Source organism: Bombina bombina, chromosome 2, assembly GCF_027579735.1.
Source record: "Bombina bombina isolate aBomBom1 chromosome 2, aBomBom1.pri, whole genome shotgun sequence".
Lineage (NCBI taxonomy): Eukaryota > Metazoa > Chordata > Amphibia > Anura > Bombinatoridae > Bombina > Bombina bombina.
The window spans coordinates 367,534,328-367,550,460 of record NC_069500.1 but is presented as its reverse complement, the minus strand read 5'-3'; the positions used below and the strand labels follow the sequence as shown (position 1 = coordinate 367,550,460).

General features: G+C 40.2%; 1 protein-coding gene across 1 annotated transcript in view; it reads right to left on the bottom strand.

Moving 5' to 3' along the window:
- Positions 1 to 16,133, bottom strand: part of DNAH10 (dynein axonemal heavy chain 10) — a 540,282-nt gene that overhangs the window by 340,682 nt on the left and 183,467 nt on the right. The window lies entirely within an intron of this gene.

The following is a 16,133-nucleotide window of genomic DNA, read 5'->3' as shown; positions in this document are numbered from 1 at the left end:
CAGTGAAACCAATATAACATCTCAACATTCACAAATATACATTTCTGACATTCAAAAACAAAACAAAAACAAATCAGTGACCAATATAGCCACCTTTCTTTGCAAGGACACTCAAAAGCCTGCCATCCATGGATTCTGTCAGTGTTTTGATCTGTTCACCATCAACATTGCGTGCAGCAGCAACCACAGCCTCCCAGACACTGTTCAGAGAGGTGTACTGTTTTCCCTCCTTGTAAATCTCACATTTGATGATGGACCACAGGTTCTCAATTGGGTTCAGATCAGGTGAACAAGGAGGCCATGTCATTAGATTTTCTTCTTTTATACCCTTTCTTGCCAGCCACGCTGTGGAGTACTTGGACGCGTGTGATAGAGCATTGTCCTGCATGAAAATCATGTTTTTCTTGAAGGATGCAGACTTCTTCCTGTACCACTGCTTGGAGAAGGTGTCTTCCAGAAACTGGCAGTAGGACTGGGAGTTGAGCTTGACTCCATCCTCAACCCAAAAAGGCCCCACAAGCTCATCTTTGATGATACCAGCCCAAACCAGTACTCCACCTCCACCTTGCTGGCGTCTGAGTCGGACTGGAGCTCTCTGCCCTTTACCAATCCAGCCACGGGCCCATCCATCTGGCCCATCAAGACTCACTCTCATTTCATCAGTCCATAAAACCTTAGAAAAATCAGTCTTGAGATATTTCTTGGCCCAGTCTTGACGTTTCAGCTTGTGTGTCTTGTTCAGTGGTGGTCGTCTTTCAGCCTTTCTTACCTTGGCCATGTCTCTGAGTATTGCACACCTTGTGCTTTTGGGCACTCCAGTGATATTGCAGCTCTGAAATATGGCCAAACTGGTGGCAAGTGGCATCTTGGCAGCTGCACGCTTGACTTTTCTCAGTTCATGGGCAGTTATTTTGCGCCTTGGTTTTTCCACACGCTTCTTGCGACCCTGTTGACTATTTTGAATGAAACGCTTGATTGTTCGATGATCACGCTTCAGAAGCTTTGCAATTTTAAGAGTGCTGCATCCCTCTGCAAGATATCTCACTATTTTTGACTTTTCTGAGCCTGTCAAGTCCTTCTTTTGACCCATTTTGCCAAAGGAAAGGAAGTTGCCTAATAATTATGCACACCTGATATAGGGTGTTGATGTCATTAGACCACACCCCTTCTCATTACAGAGATGCACATCACCTAATATGCTTAATTGGTAGTAGGCTTTCGAGCCTATACAGCTTGGAGTAAGACAACATGCATAAAGAGGATGATGTGGTCAAAATACTCATTTGCCTAATAATTCTGCACTCCCTGTATATATATATATATATATATATATATATATATATATATATATATATATATATATATATATATATATATATTTATATATATATATATATATTTTTATATATATATATATATATATATATATATATATACACACACACACATACACCGATTGCCATTCGTTCACCCATGTGTTGTTAGAAACTAGTAGTGCAATGTTGCTCCTTCAACAAATGATACCAAAAGAATTAAACAAATTTTATAATTCAAGTAAACTGGAAAAGTTGTTTAAAAACAAAAATTTATGCTTGCCTGATAAATTTATTTATTTCTTGACACTGTGAGTCCACGGATCATCTAATTACTATTGGGAACACCACCCCTGCCCAGCAGGAGGCGGCAAAAAGAACCCAGCAAAGCTGCCAAACATCACCTCCCTTCCCTCCAACCCCAGTCATTCGACCAAAGCAAAGGACAGAAAGGAAGCAACTAGGTGCAGAGGTGTCAGAAGTTTATAACAAAAAACATAATTTATGTAAGAACTTACCTGATAAATTCATTTCTTTCATATTAGCAAGAGTCCATGAGCTAGTGACGTATGGGATATACATTCCTACCAGGAGGGGCAAAGTTTCCCAAACCTCAAAATGCCTACAAATACACCCCTCACCACACCCACAATTCAGTTTAATGAATAGCCAAGAAGTGGGGTGATAAGAAAAAAGTGCGAAAGCATAAAAAATAAGGAATTGGAATAATTGTGCTTTATACAAAAAAAATCATAACCACCACAAAAAAGGGCGGGCCTCATGGACTCTTGCTAATATGAAAGAAATGAATTTATCAGTTAAGTTCTTACATAAATTATGTTTTCTTTCATGTAATTAGCAAGAGTCCATGAGCTAGTGACGTATGGGATAATGACTACCCAAGATGTGGATCTTTCCACGCAAGTCACTAGAGAGGGAGGGATAAAATAAAGACAGCCAATTCCGCTGAAACATAATCCACACCCAAAATAAAGTTTAAATTTTATAATGAAAAAAACTGAAATTATAAGCAGAAGATTCAAACTGAAACAGCTGCCTGAAGTACTTTTCTACCAAAAACAGCTTCAGAAGAAGAAAACACATCAAAATGGTAGAATTTAGTAAAAGTATGCAAAGAAGACCAAGTTGCTGCTTTGCAAATCTGATCAACCGAAGCTTCATTCCTAAACGCCCAGGAAGTAGAAACTGACCTAGTAGAATGAGCTGTAATCCTTTGAGGCAGAGTTTTACCCGACTCGACATAAGCATGATGAATTAAAGATTTCAACCAAGATGCCAAAGAAATGGCAGAGGCCTTCTGACCTTTCCTAGAACCGGAAAAGATAACAAATAGACTAGAAGTCTTTCGCAAATTCTTAGTAGCTTCAACATAATATTTCAAAGCTCTAACTACATCCAAAGAATGCAATGATTTCTCCTTAGAATTCTTAGGATTAGGACATAATGAAGGAACCACAATTTCTCTACTAATGTTGTTGGAATTCACAACCATAGGTAAAAATTGAAAAGAAGTTCGCAACACCGCCTTATCCTGGTGAAAAATCAGAAAAGGAGACTCACAAGAAAGAGCAGATAATTCAGAAACTCTTCTGGCAGAAGAGATGGCCAAAAGGAACAAAACTTTCCAAGAAAGTAATTTAATGTCCCATGAATGCATAGGTTCAAACGGAGGAGCTTGAAGAGCCCCCAGAACCAAATTCAAACTCCAAGGAGGAGAAATTGACTTAATGACAGGTTTTATACGAACCAAAGCTTGAACAAAACAATGAATATCAGGAAGATTAGCAATCTTTCTGTGAAAAAGAACAGAAAGAGCAGAGATTTGTCCTTTCAAGGAACTTGCAGACAAACCTTTATCCAAACCATCCTGAAGAAACTGTAAAATTCTCGGAATTCTAAAAGAATGCCAGGAAAAATGATGAGAAAGACACCAAGAAATATAAGTCTTCCAGACTCTATAATATATCTCCCTAGATACAGATTTACGAGCCTGTAACATAGTATTAATCACAGAGTCAGAGAAACCTCTTTGACTAAGAATCAAGCGTTCAATCTCCATACCTTTAAATTTAAGGATTTGAGATCCTGATGGAAAAAAGGAGCTTGCGACAGAAGGTCTGGTCTTAACGGAAGAGTCCACAGTTGGCAAGAGGCCATCCAGACAAGATCCGCATACCAAAACCTGTGAGGCCATGCCGGAGCTACTAGCAGAACAAACGAGCATTCCTTCAGAATCTTGGAGATTACTCTTGGAAGAAGAACTAGAGGCGGAAAGATATAGGCAGGATGATACTTCCAAGGAAGTGACAACGCATCCACTGCTTCCGCTTGAGGATCCCTGGATCTGGACAGATACCTGGGAAGTTTCTTGTTTAGATGAGAGGCCATCAGATCTATTTCTGGAAGTCCCCACATTTGAACAATTTGAAGAAATACCTCTGGGTGAAGAGACCATTCGCCCGGATGTAACGTTTGGCGACTGAGATAATCCGCTTCCCAATTGTCTATACCTGGGATATGAACCGCAGAAACTAGACAGGAGCTGGATTCCACCGATACCAGAATTCGAGATACTTCTTTCATAGCCAGAGGACTGTGAGTCCCTCCTTGATGATTGATGTATGCCACAGTTGTGACATTGTCTGTCTGAAAACAAATTAACGATTCTCTCTTTAGAAGAGGCCAAGACTGAAGAGCTCTGAAAATTGCACGGAGTTCCAAAATATTGATTGGTAATCTCACCTCCTGAGATTCCCAAACCCCTTGTGCTGTCAGAGACCCCCACACAGCTGCCCAACCTGTAAGACTTGCATCTGTTGAAATTACAGTCCAGGTCGGAAGAACAAAAGAAGCCCCCTGAACTAAACGATGGTGATCTGTCCACCACATCAGAGAGTGTCGTACAATCTGTTTTAAAGATATTAATTGAGATATCTTTGTGTAATCCCTGCACCACTGGTTCAGCATACAGAGCTGAAGAGGTCGCATGTGAAAACGAGCAAAGGGGATCGCGTCCGATGCAGCAGTCATAAGACCTAGAATTTCCATGCATAAGGCTACCGAAGGGAATGATTGTGACTGAAGGTTTCGACAAGCTGAGATCAATTTTAGACGTCTCTTGTCTGTCAAAGATAGAGTCATGGACACTGAATCTATCTGGAAACCTAAAAAGGTTACCCTTGTCTGAGGAATCAATGAACTTTTTGGTAAATTGATCCTCCAACCATGATCTTGAAGAAACAACACAAGTCGATTCGTATGAGATTCTGCTAAATGTGAAGACTGAGCAAGTACCAAGATATCGTCCAAATAAGGAAATACCACAATACCCTCTTCTCTGATTACAGACAGAAGGGCACCGAGAACCTTTGTAAAAATTCTTGGAGCTGTTGCTAGGCCAAACTGCAGAGCCACAAACTGGTAATGCTTGTCTAGGAAAGAGAATCTCAGAAACTGAAAGTGATCTGGATGAATCGGAATATGCAGATATGCATCCTGTAAATCTATTGTAGACATATAATGCCGTTGCTGAACAAAAGGCAGGATAGTCCTTACAGTTACCATTTTGAATGTTGGTATCCTTACATAACGATTCAATATTGTTAGATCCAGAACTGGTCTGAAGGAAATCTCCTTCTTTGGTACAATGAAGAGATTTGAATAAAACCCCAGCCCCTGTTCCAGAACTGGAACTGGCATAATTACTCCAGCCAACTCTAGATCTGAAACACATTTCAGAAATGCTTGAGCCTTCGCTGGGTTTACTGGGACACGGGAAAGAAAAAAACCTCTTTGCAGGAGGCCTTATCTTGAAGCCAATTCTGTACCCTTCTGAAACAATGTTCTGAATCCAAAGATTGTGAACGGAATTGATCCAAATTTCTTTGAAAAAACGTAATCTGCCCCCTACCAGCTGAGCTGGAATGAGGGCCGCACCTTCATGTGGACTTAGGAGCTGGCTTTGATTTTCTAAAAGGCTTGGATTTATTTCAGACTGGAGATGGTTTCCAAACTGATACCGCTCCTGAGGATGAAGGATCAGGCTTTTGTTCCTTGTTGTGACGAAAGGAACGAAAACGATTATTAGACCTAAATTTACCTTTAGATTTTTTATCCTGTGGTAAAAAAGTTCCTTTCCCTCCAGTAACAGTTGAGATAATAGAATCCAACTGAGAATCAAATAATTTATTACCCTGGAAAGAAAGGGAAAGCAGAGTAGACTTAGAAGACATATCAGCATTCCAAGTTTTAAGCCATAAAGCTCTTCTAGCTAAAATAGCTAGAGACATATACCTGACATCAACTCTAATGATATCAAAGATGGCATCACAAATAAAATTATTAGCATGTTGAAGAAGAATAATAATGCTATGAGAATTATGATCTGTTACTTGTTGCGCTAAAGCTTCTAACCAAAAAGTTGAAGCTGCAGCAACATCCGCTAAAGATATAGCAGGTCTAAGAAGATTACCTGAACACAAGTAAGCTTTTCTTAGAAAGGATTCAATTTTCCTATCTAAAGGATCCTTAAAGGAAGTACCGTCTGCCGCAGGAATAGTAGTACGCTTAGCAAGAGTAGAGACAGCCCCATCAACCTTAGGGATTTTGTCCCAAAACTCTAATCTGTCAGATGGCACAGGATATAATTGCTTAAAACGTTTAGAAGGAGTAAATGAATTACCCAAATTATTCCATTCCCTGGAAATTACTTCAGAAATAGCACCAGGGACAGGAAAAACTTCTGGAATAACTACAGGAGATTTAAAAACCTTATCTAAACGTTTAGATTTAGTATCAAGAGGACCAGAATCCTCTATTTCTAATGCAATTAGGACTTCTTTAAGTAAAGAACGAATAAATTCCATTTTGAATAAATATGAAGATTTATCAGCATCAACCTCTGAGACAGAATCCTCTGAACCAGAAGAACCATTATCAGAATCAGAATGATGATGTTCATTTAAAAATTCATCTGAAAAATGAGAAGTTTTAAAAGACTTTTTATGTTTACTAGAAGGAGGAATAACGGACATAGCCTTCTTAATGGATTTAGAAACAAAATCTCTTATGTTATCAGGAACACTCTGAGTATTAGATGTTGACGGAACAGCAACAGGTAATGTAACAGTACTAAAGGAAATATTATCTGCATTAACAAGTTTGTCATGACAATCAGTACAAACAACAGCTGGAGGAACAGATACCATAAGTTTACAGCAGATACACTTAGCTTTGGTAGCTCCAGCACCAGGCAGCGATTTTCCAGAAGTATCTTCTGACTCAGTTTCAACGTGGGACATCTTGCAATATGTAATAGAAAAAACAACATATAAAGCAAAATTGATCAAATTCCTTAAATGACAGTTTCAGGAATGGGAAAAAATGCCAGAGAACAAGCTTCTAGCAACCAGAAGCAATAAATAATGAGACTTAAATAATGTGGAGACAATAGTGACGCCCGTATTTTTTTAGCGCCAAAAAAAGACGCCCACATTATTTGGCGCCTAAATGCTTTTGGCGACAAAAATGACGCCACATCCGGAACGCCGACACTTTTGGCGCAAAAGAACGTCAAAAATGACGCAACTTCCGGCGACACGTATGACGCCGGAAACAGAAAAAAAAATTTGCGCCAAAAAAGTCTGCGCCAAGAATGACGCAATAAAATGAAGCATTTTCAGCCCCCGCGAGCCTAACAGCCCACAGGGAAAAGTCAAATTTTAAGGTAAGAAAAAATTGATTTATTCATATGCATTATCCCAAATATGAAACTGACTGTCTGAAATAAGGAATGTTGAACATCCTGAGTCAAGGCAAATAAATGTTTGAATACATATATTTAGAACTTTATAAAAAAGTGCCCAACCATAGCTTAGAGTGTCACAGAAAATAAGACTTATTTACCCCAGGACACTCATCTACATGTAGTAGAAAGCCAAACCAGTACTGAAACGAGAATCAGCAGAGGTAATGGTATATATAAGAGTATATCGTCGATCTGAAAAGGGAGGTAAGAGATGAATCTCTACGACCGATAACAGAGAACATATGAAATAGACCCCGTAGAAGGAGATCATTGAATTCAAATAGGCAATACTCTCCTCACATCCCTCTGACATTCACTGCACGCTGAGAGGAAAACCGGGCTCCAACCTGCTGCGGAACGCATATCAACGTAGAATCTAGCACAAACTTACTTCACCACCTCCATAGGAGGCAAAGTTTGTAAAACTGATTTGTGGGTGTGGTGAGGGGTGTATTTGTAGGCATTTTGAGGTTTGGGAAACTTTGCCCCTCCTGGTAGGAATGTATATCCCATACGTCACTAGCTCATGGACTCTTGCTAATTACATGAAAGAAAAATCCTGTCCATAAGAACACAGGGCGGGCTGTGGACTCATCGTGTCAAGAAAGAAATACATTTATCAGGTAAGCATAAATTTTGTTTTCATTCTAATGACACGGTGAGTCCACGGATCATCTAATTACTATTGGGAATCAATGCCCAAGCTAGAGGACACAGATAAGGGAGGGACAAGACAGGGAACCTAAACAGAAGGCACCACTGATTGAAGAACCTTTCTCCCAAAAGACGTTTCAGCCGAGGCAAAAGTATTTAAATTTATAGAACTTAGAAAAAGAGTGAAGAGAGGACCAAGTTGCAGCCTTGCAAATCTGTTCCACAGAAGCTTTATTTTTGAATGCCCAGGAAGAGGAAACAGCCCTCGTAGAATGAGACGTAACTCTCTCAGGAGACTGCTGTCAAGCAGTTTCATAAGCCACAAAGAAAGAAGTAGCCGTAGCTTCCTGCCCCTTACGTTTTCCAGAGAAAACCCCAAACAGAGCAGAAGCCTGACAAAAATCCTTAGTCGCCTGTAAATAGAATTTTAATGCACGCACCACATCCAGATTGTGCAGCAGATGTTCCTTCTGAGAAGAAGGGTTAGGACACAAGGAAGGAACAACAATCACCTGATTAATATTCCGATCTGAAACCACTTTAGGGAGAAACCCTAACTTAGTACGCAAAACTACCTTATCTGAATGAAAAATATGGACTCTACGAGCAGATGAAATAGCAACCAGAAACAAAACCTTTCAAGATAATAATTTAAAATCTAAGCAATGCAAAGGCTCAAACGGAGCCTGTTGAAGAACTTTAAGAACTAGATTAAGACTCCAGGGAGGAGTAACCGGTTTAAACACAGGCCTGATTCTGACCAAGGCCTGACAGAGTGATTGCACGTCTGGTACATCCGCCAGACGTTTATGTAACAAAATAGACAACGCAGGGGGGGGCGGAGCGAGCTAAGAAACTGATCGGTCGCATATTACTTCAGCTCTGCTGAAATTGTACATCAAACCTGCTTTTTCGACCACCAGATTCAGTTAAAATTCACTCCAGATATTCTACCAACTTTTGTGACTGTTAACGCTTACTTTTGAGCTCAGACAAATATACTATATGGAAGATGATTGAGATTCATTGGAAAACCTGGTACACAGACTGAGTGTAAACGGCCATCTTCCCAACCACGTGGTAATCTAATAATGCAGAGACGAACCCACTGAGTAGCCCTTAAACTTAGACCGGAGATACCAGTCAACAGAAGTACGATCGGCACCTATACCTAAATATACCTGCAACATCCAAGGGAGAGAGCGTCTAATACAGATTGTAGGTACTTTGGGCTGCGGAGCATCAGTGGCTTCCTCAGCTACCTCTCATTATGGAGGACATTCTAAAGTCCATACGGGCCCTCTTTTTAGATTTGAAGGGGTCTTTGTTCAGAGACCTAGAAAGCTGGCTTGTATCATATACGGCTAGGAGGGCAAAGACCTCTATGCCTCTAACTCTTACTTCTTCGACATCTTTACTCACAGACAGCCGGAGAGAAGGTGGGGAGCAGCACTTCCACTATGCAGGACAGACTTGATCCTTGTGGGATGCGGCCGACCCCTTGGACCAAGTTGCAATTGCTTTGGCTTACCAGACGTGCAATTTACCTGACAAGCGCAGCAACTCAAAGACCGGATCATTACCTCTTTCTACGTGGGGGAATTTGGAGATGAAGAGCCCTGACACTTTGTCTGCACACTTGCAGTTTGCTAGGCCAGAGACAATATTACTCTCTTATGTGTGGGGGAAGGTGGATGTGAAGAGTCTTAACACTTTGGCCACGTATGCTTCACTGTCCCTCTGGCAGCCCGCCAGGAAAAAGAATAAGACCTGTCTTTCAGCTCACAAACTTGGAATAGGTTGACTTTACTAACTCTACCGGCCATGAAAAGAAGATCTCTATATAGTTTAAGTTTTAGACTTTGAACTCTCTATTCAGTTATTTATATGTTTTTATTACCATTGCTTCGTTATGTAATAGTGTTTCCAGGTTTATCTATCTAAGACTCTAATAATATGCCTAAGTGTCTTGTTTTCTTTGTAGTTACTCCCTATTTATTCCCTTTGCTAATACATACTGTTTGGGGTCAGTCATTCAGCCCTAGGCTACGTAACTCTAGCTATTGCCAGTTTATTAGAATATTTCTACTGCTTAACACCTATGCATTGTTACCGGCATGCTGCTTGGGTATAGGAGCCATATTTGGGTAGCATGACCTGGTACTGAACCAACGTCAATCAACAGCTGGTTAGCAGTAATTGTAAGCATTCAATCGTACTTCTGGGATCTTAAATGTATTTAGACATTTACGGCTAGATTTAGAGTTTTGTCGGTAAGGACCCGCGTAGCTAACGCCGGCTTTTTTCTGGCCGCACCATAAAAATAACTCTGGTATTGAGAGTCCACATAAAGGCTGCGTTAGGCTCCAAAAAAGGAGCGTAGAGCATATTTAACGCAGCTTCAACTCTCGATACCAGAGTTGCTTACGGACGCGGCCAGCCTCAAAAACGTGCTTGTGCACGATTCCCCCATAGGAAACAATGGGGCTGTTTGAGCTGAAAAAAAACCTAACACCTGCAAAAAAGCCGCGTTCAGCTCCTAACGCAGCCCCATTGTTTGATATGGGGAAACACTTCCTACGTCTGCACCTAACACCCTAACATGTACCCCGAGTCTAAACACCCCTAGCCTTACACTTATTAACCCCTAATCTGCCGCCCCCGCTATCGCTGACCCCTGCATATTCAGCTCTTTTGCCTGTAAAAGAGCATATTTAACGCAGCTTCAACTCTCGATACCAGAGTTGCTTACGGACGCGGCCAGCCTCAAAAACGTGCTCGTGCACGATTCCCCCATAGGAAACAATGGGGCTGTTTGAGCTGAAAAAAAAACTAACACCTGCAAAAAAGCCGCGTTCAGCTCCTAACGCAGCCCCATTGTTTGATATGGGGGAAACACTTCCTACGTCTGCACCTAACACCCTAACATGTACCCCGAGTCTAAACACCCCTAGCCTTACACTTATTAACCCCTAATCTGCCGCCCCCGCTATCGCTGACCCCTGCATATTATTTTTAACCCCTAATCTGCCGCTCCGTAAACCGCCGCTACTTACATTATCCTTATGTACCCCTAATCTGCTGCCCCTAACACTGCCGACCCCTGTATTATATTTATTAACCCCTAATCTGCCCCCCACAACGTCGCCTCCACCTGCCTACACTTATTAACCCCTAATCTGCCGAGCGGACCGCACCGCTATCATAATAAAGTTATTAACCCCAAATCCGCCTCACTAACCCTATAATAAATAGTATTAACCCCTAATCTGCCCTCCCTAACATCGCCGACACCTAACTTCAATTATTAACCCCTAATCTGCCGACCGGAGCTCACCGCTATTCTAATAAATGTATTAACCCCTAAAGCTAAGTCTAACCCTAACACCCCCCTAAGTTAAATATAATTTAAATCTAACGAAATTAATTAACTCTTATTAAATAAATTATTCCTATTTAAAGCTAAATACTTACCTGTAAAATAAATCCTAATATAGCTACAATATAAATTATAATTATATTATAGCTATTTTAGGATTAATATTTATTTTACAGGTAACTTTGTATTTATTTTAACCAGGTACAATAGCTATTAAATAGTTAAGAACTATTTAATAGCTAAAATAGTTAAAATAATTACAAAATTACCTGTAAAATAAATCCTAACCTAAGTTACAATTAAACCTAACACTATACTATCATTAAATTAATTAAATAAAATACCTACAATTACCTACAATTAAACCTAACACTACACTATCAATACATTAATTAAATACAATACCTACAAATAACTACAATGAAATAAACTAACTAAAGTACAAAAAATAAAAAAGAACTAAGTTACAAAAAATAAAAAAATAATTACAAACATAAGAAAAATATTACAACAATTTTAAACTAATTACACCTACTCTAAGCCCCCTAATAAAATAACAAAGACCCCAAAATAAAAAATGCCCTACCCTATTCTGAACAGGGCCCTTTGCGGGGCATGCCCCAAGAAGTTCAGCTCTTTTGCCTGTAAAAAAACCCCACATACAATACCCCCCCCCCCCCAACATTACAACCCACCACCCACATACCCCTAATCTAACCCAAACCCCCCTTAAATAAACCTAACACTAAGCCCCTGAAGATCATCCTACCTTGTCTTCACCTCACCGGGTATCACCGATCGGTCCTGGCTCCAAAATCTTCATCCAACCCAAGCGGGGGCTGGCGATCCATCATCCGGTGGCTGAAGAGGTCCAGAAGAGGCTCCAAAGTCTTCATCCTATCCGGGAAGAAGAGTAGATCCGGACCGGCAACCATCATCTTCCAAGCGGCATCTTCTATCTTCATCCGGTGAGGACCGGCTCCATCCTGAAGACCTCCACCGCGGACCCATCTTCATCCGGCGACGTCCAACTGAAGAATGACGGTTCCTTTAAGGGACGTCATCCAAGATGGCGTCCCTCGAATTCCGATTGGCTGATAGGATTCTATCAGCCAATCGGAATTAAGGTAGGAATATTCTGATTGGCTGATGGAATCAGCCAATCAGAATCAAGATCAATCCGATTGGCTGATCCAATCAGCCAATCAGATTGAGCTCGCATTCTATTGGCTGTTCCGATCAGCCAATAGAATGCGAGCTCAATCTGATTGGCTGATTGGATCAGCCAATCGGATTGAACTTGATTCTGATTGGCTGATTCCATCAGCCAATCAGAAAATTCCTACCTTAATTCCGATTGGCTGATAGAATCCTATCAGCCAATCGGAATTCGAGGGACGCCATCTTGGATGACGTCCCTTAAAGGAACCGTCATTCTTCAGTTGGACGTCGCCGGATGAAGATGGGTCCGCGGTGGAGGTCTTCAGGATGGAGCCGGTCCTCATCGGATGAAGATAGAAGATGCCGCTTGGAAGATGATGGTTGCCGGTCCGGATCTACTCTTCTTCCCGGATAGGATGAAGACTTTGGAGCCTCTTCTGGACCTCTTCAGCCACCGGATGATGGATCGCCAGCCCCCGCTTGGGTTGGATGAAGATTTTGGAGCCAGGACCGATCGGTGATACCCGGTGAGGTGAAGACAAGGTAGGATGATCTTCAGGGGCTTAGTGTTAGGTTTATTTAAGGGGGGTTTGGGTTAGATTAGGGGTATGTGGGTGGTGGGTTGTAATGTTGGGGGGGGGGGTATTGTATGTTTTTTTTACAGGCAAAAGAGCTGAACTTCTTGGGGCATGCCCCGCAAAGGGCCCTGTTCAGGGCTGGTAAGGTAAAAGAGCTTTGAACTTTAGTAATTTAGAATAGGGTAGGGCATTTTTTATTTTGGGGGTCTTTGTTATTTTATTAGGGGGCTTAGAGTAGGTGTAATTAGTTTAAAATTGTTGTAATATTTTTCTGATGTTTGTAATTATTTTTTTATTTTTTGTAACTTAGTTCTTTTTTATTTTTTGTACTTTAGTTAGTTTATTTCATTGTAGTTATTTGTAGGTATTGTATTTAATTAATGTATTGATAGTGTAGTGTTAGGTTTAATTGTAGGTAATTGTAGGTATTTTATTTAATTAATTTAATGATAGTATAGTGTTAGGTTTAATTGTAACTTAGGTTAGGATTTATTTTACAGGTAATTTTGTAATTATTTTAACTATTTTAGCTATTAAATAGTTCTTAACTATTTAATAGCTATTGTACCTGGTTAAAATAAATACAAAGTTACCTGTAAAATAAATATTAATTCTAAAATAGCTATAATATAATTATAATTTATATTGTAGCTATATTAGGATTTATTTTACAGGTAAGTATTTAGCTTTAAATAGGAATAATTTATTTAATAAGAGTTAATTAATTTCGTTAGATTTAAATTATATTTAAGTTAGGGGGGTGTTAGTGTTAGGGTTAGACTTAGCTTTAGCGGTTAATACATTTATTAGAATAGCGGTGAGCTCCGGTCGGCAGATTAGGGGTTAATAATTGAAGTTAGGTGTCGGCGATGTTAGGGAGGGCAGATTAGGGGTTAATACTATTTATTATAGGGTTAGTGAGGCGGATTAGGGGTTAATAACTTTATTATAGTAGCGGTGCGGTCCGCTCGGCAGATTAGGGGTTAATAAGTGGAGGCAGGTGGAGGCGACATTGAGGGGGGCAGATTAGGGGTTAATAAATATAATATAGGGGTCGGCGGTGTTAGGGGCAGCAGATTAGGGGTACATAAGGATAACTTAAGTAGCGGCGCTTTGCGGTCGGCAGATTAGGGGTTAATTATTGTAGGTAGCTGGCTGCAACGTTGTGGGGGGCAGGTTAGGGGTTAATAAATATAATATAGGGGTCGGCGGTGTTAGGGGCAGCAGATTAGGGGTACATAAGGATAACGTAGGTGGCGGTCGGCAGATTAGGGGTTAAAAAAATTTAATCGAGTGGCAGCGATGTAGGGGGGCCTCGGTTTAGGGGTACATAGGTAGTTTATGGGTGTTAGTGTACTTTAGAGCACAGTAGTTAAGAGCTTTATGAACCGGCGTTAGCCCAGAAAGCTCTTAACTACTGACTTTTTTCTGTGGCTGGAGTTTTGTCGTTAGAATTCTAACGCTCACTTCAGACACGACTCTAAATACCGGAGTTAGAAAGATCCCATTGAAAAGATAGGATACGCAATTGACGTAAGGGGATCTGCGGTATGGAAAAGTCGCGGCTGAAAAGTGAGCGTTAGACCCTTTTTTGAGTGACTCCAAATACCGGAGGAAGCCTAAAACCAGCGTTAGGAGCCTCTAAAGCTGGTTTTCACGGCTACCGCCAAACTCTAAATCTAGGCCATAGAAAGTTAATGTACATATATGCAGCATGTCCTACTATTTGAGATGTTTAGTGAAATTCTAACAATGTGCTTCTCTCCTCTAGAATATAGCTGTGATACATAGGACAGAGATTATATATCCTATTCTATGCTTGATAGTCCGTAATAAGAATTTTTTCCAAGGTTGTCTGAGATCTTTTCAAATTTCTTAAGTCGCAGAACGGGGATTATAAAATATTTTATTGGGTGATCAACTATAGATTCTAATTTTCACCACTAGAGGGGAGTCAAAGATTAGTTGTAGTCGGATCTATGCAGCAGACTTCATCTAGTTATGTATGTTTATGAGCTGTATATATTAAGCCATCAATTCTCCCCTAGGTTTGCTAGCCATTTCATATTTGTGGCTGAAATATTTTTGTTTGCTACATTTAGCTCAATTACTTATATATGTCTAGAGATTAGAGAAACCCCTAGAATATTGTCCATTATTTAACTTCATTAGCCTTGCCCTTCTGTATCTGTGGCTCCTCTAAAATTAGCTCCACCCCCCCCCCCAACTCTTTGTTTATTTAATAAACAGCGGAACGTAGATTCAACAGGATTTTTTCCTATACTTTTAAAATTGTGTGTCTTATTCCTAAAAAGCTATTGCCCCTTCCCCAATTTTTGATAGTTGGATATTCTATATCTACTAGAAGGATACGTTCTAGTTATGTTTAAACTGTTTCAATAATACCTAGAAGATCCAAAAGGGATCATATGTTAAGGTAACCCTCCTGCTATCCTTCATATTCAATATGTTAGAGGTCCAAAGTGGCCTAACTTATGACATGGAAGTGGAAAACTGAGGATTTGTATTTTATATTTCTCTTTACTCTTTACTAAAGGTACCACAGAGATAGCTGACTAGGTTATTGTACTCAGTGGTATTCTATATTTATGTACTTCTCTGCTTATTTGTCATTCCATTGTTATGGAACATATTGTCTGTTTATTCTTGGTACCTCATAATGATATTCATATATGTCTTATGCCTCAGAATAGTGTTATATTATTATGCATATGAACAGCATTGTATACTTTGATAATTTGCCCTTACAGGCTGAGGGCTTATGTAAGTGGTTACCTTGTATTTTATTGTACTTAACCTCAATAAAATAAAAAAATAAAAAAATAGACAAGGCAGATATTTGAAGCTTTAGGGAGCTTACCGATAAACCCTTCTCCAAGCCCTCTTGGAGAAAAGACAAAATTCTAGGAATCCAAACTCTACTCCAAGAGTAGCCTCTGGATTCACACCAATGCAGATATCTACGCCATATCGTATGGTAAATCTTTCTAGTCACAGGCTTACAAGACTGAATCATGGTCTCAATGACCAAGCATTCAATCTCCAAGCAGTCCACTTCAGAAAAACTAGATTTAAATGAAGGAAGGGCCCCTGAAGTAGAAGGTCCTTTCTCAATGGAAGACTCCAAGGTGGACGAGATGACATCTCCACCAGGTCTGCATACCAGATCCTGCAAAGCCACGCTGGAGCAATGAGAATCA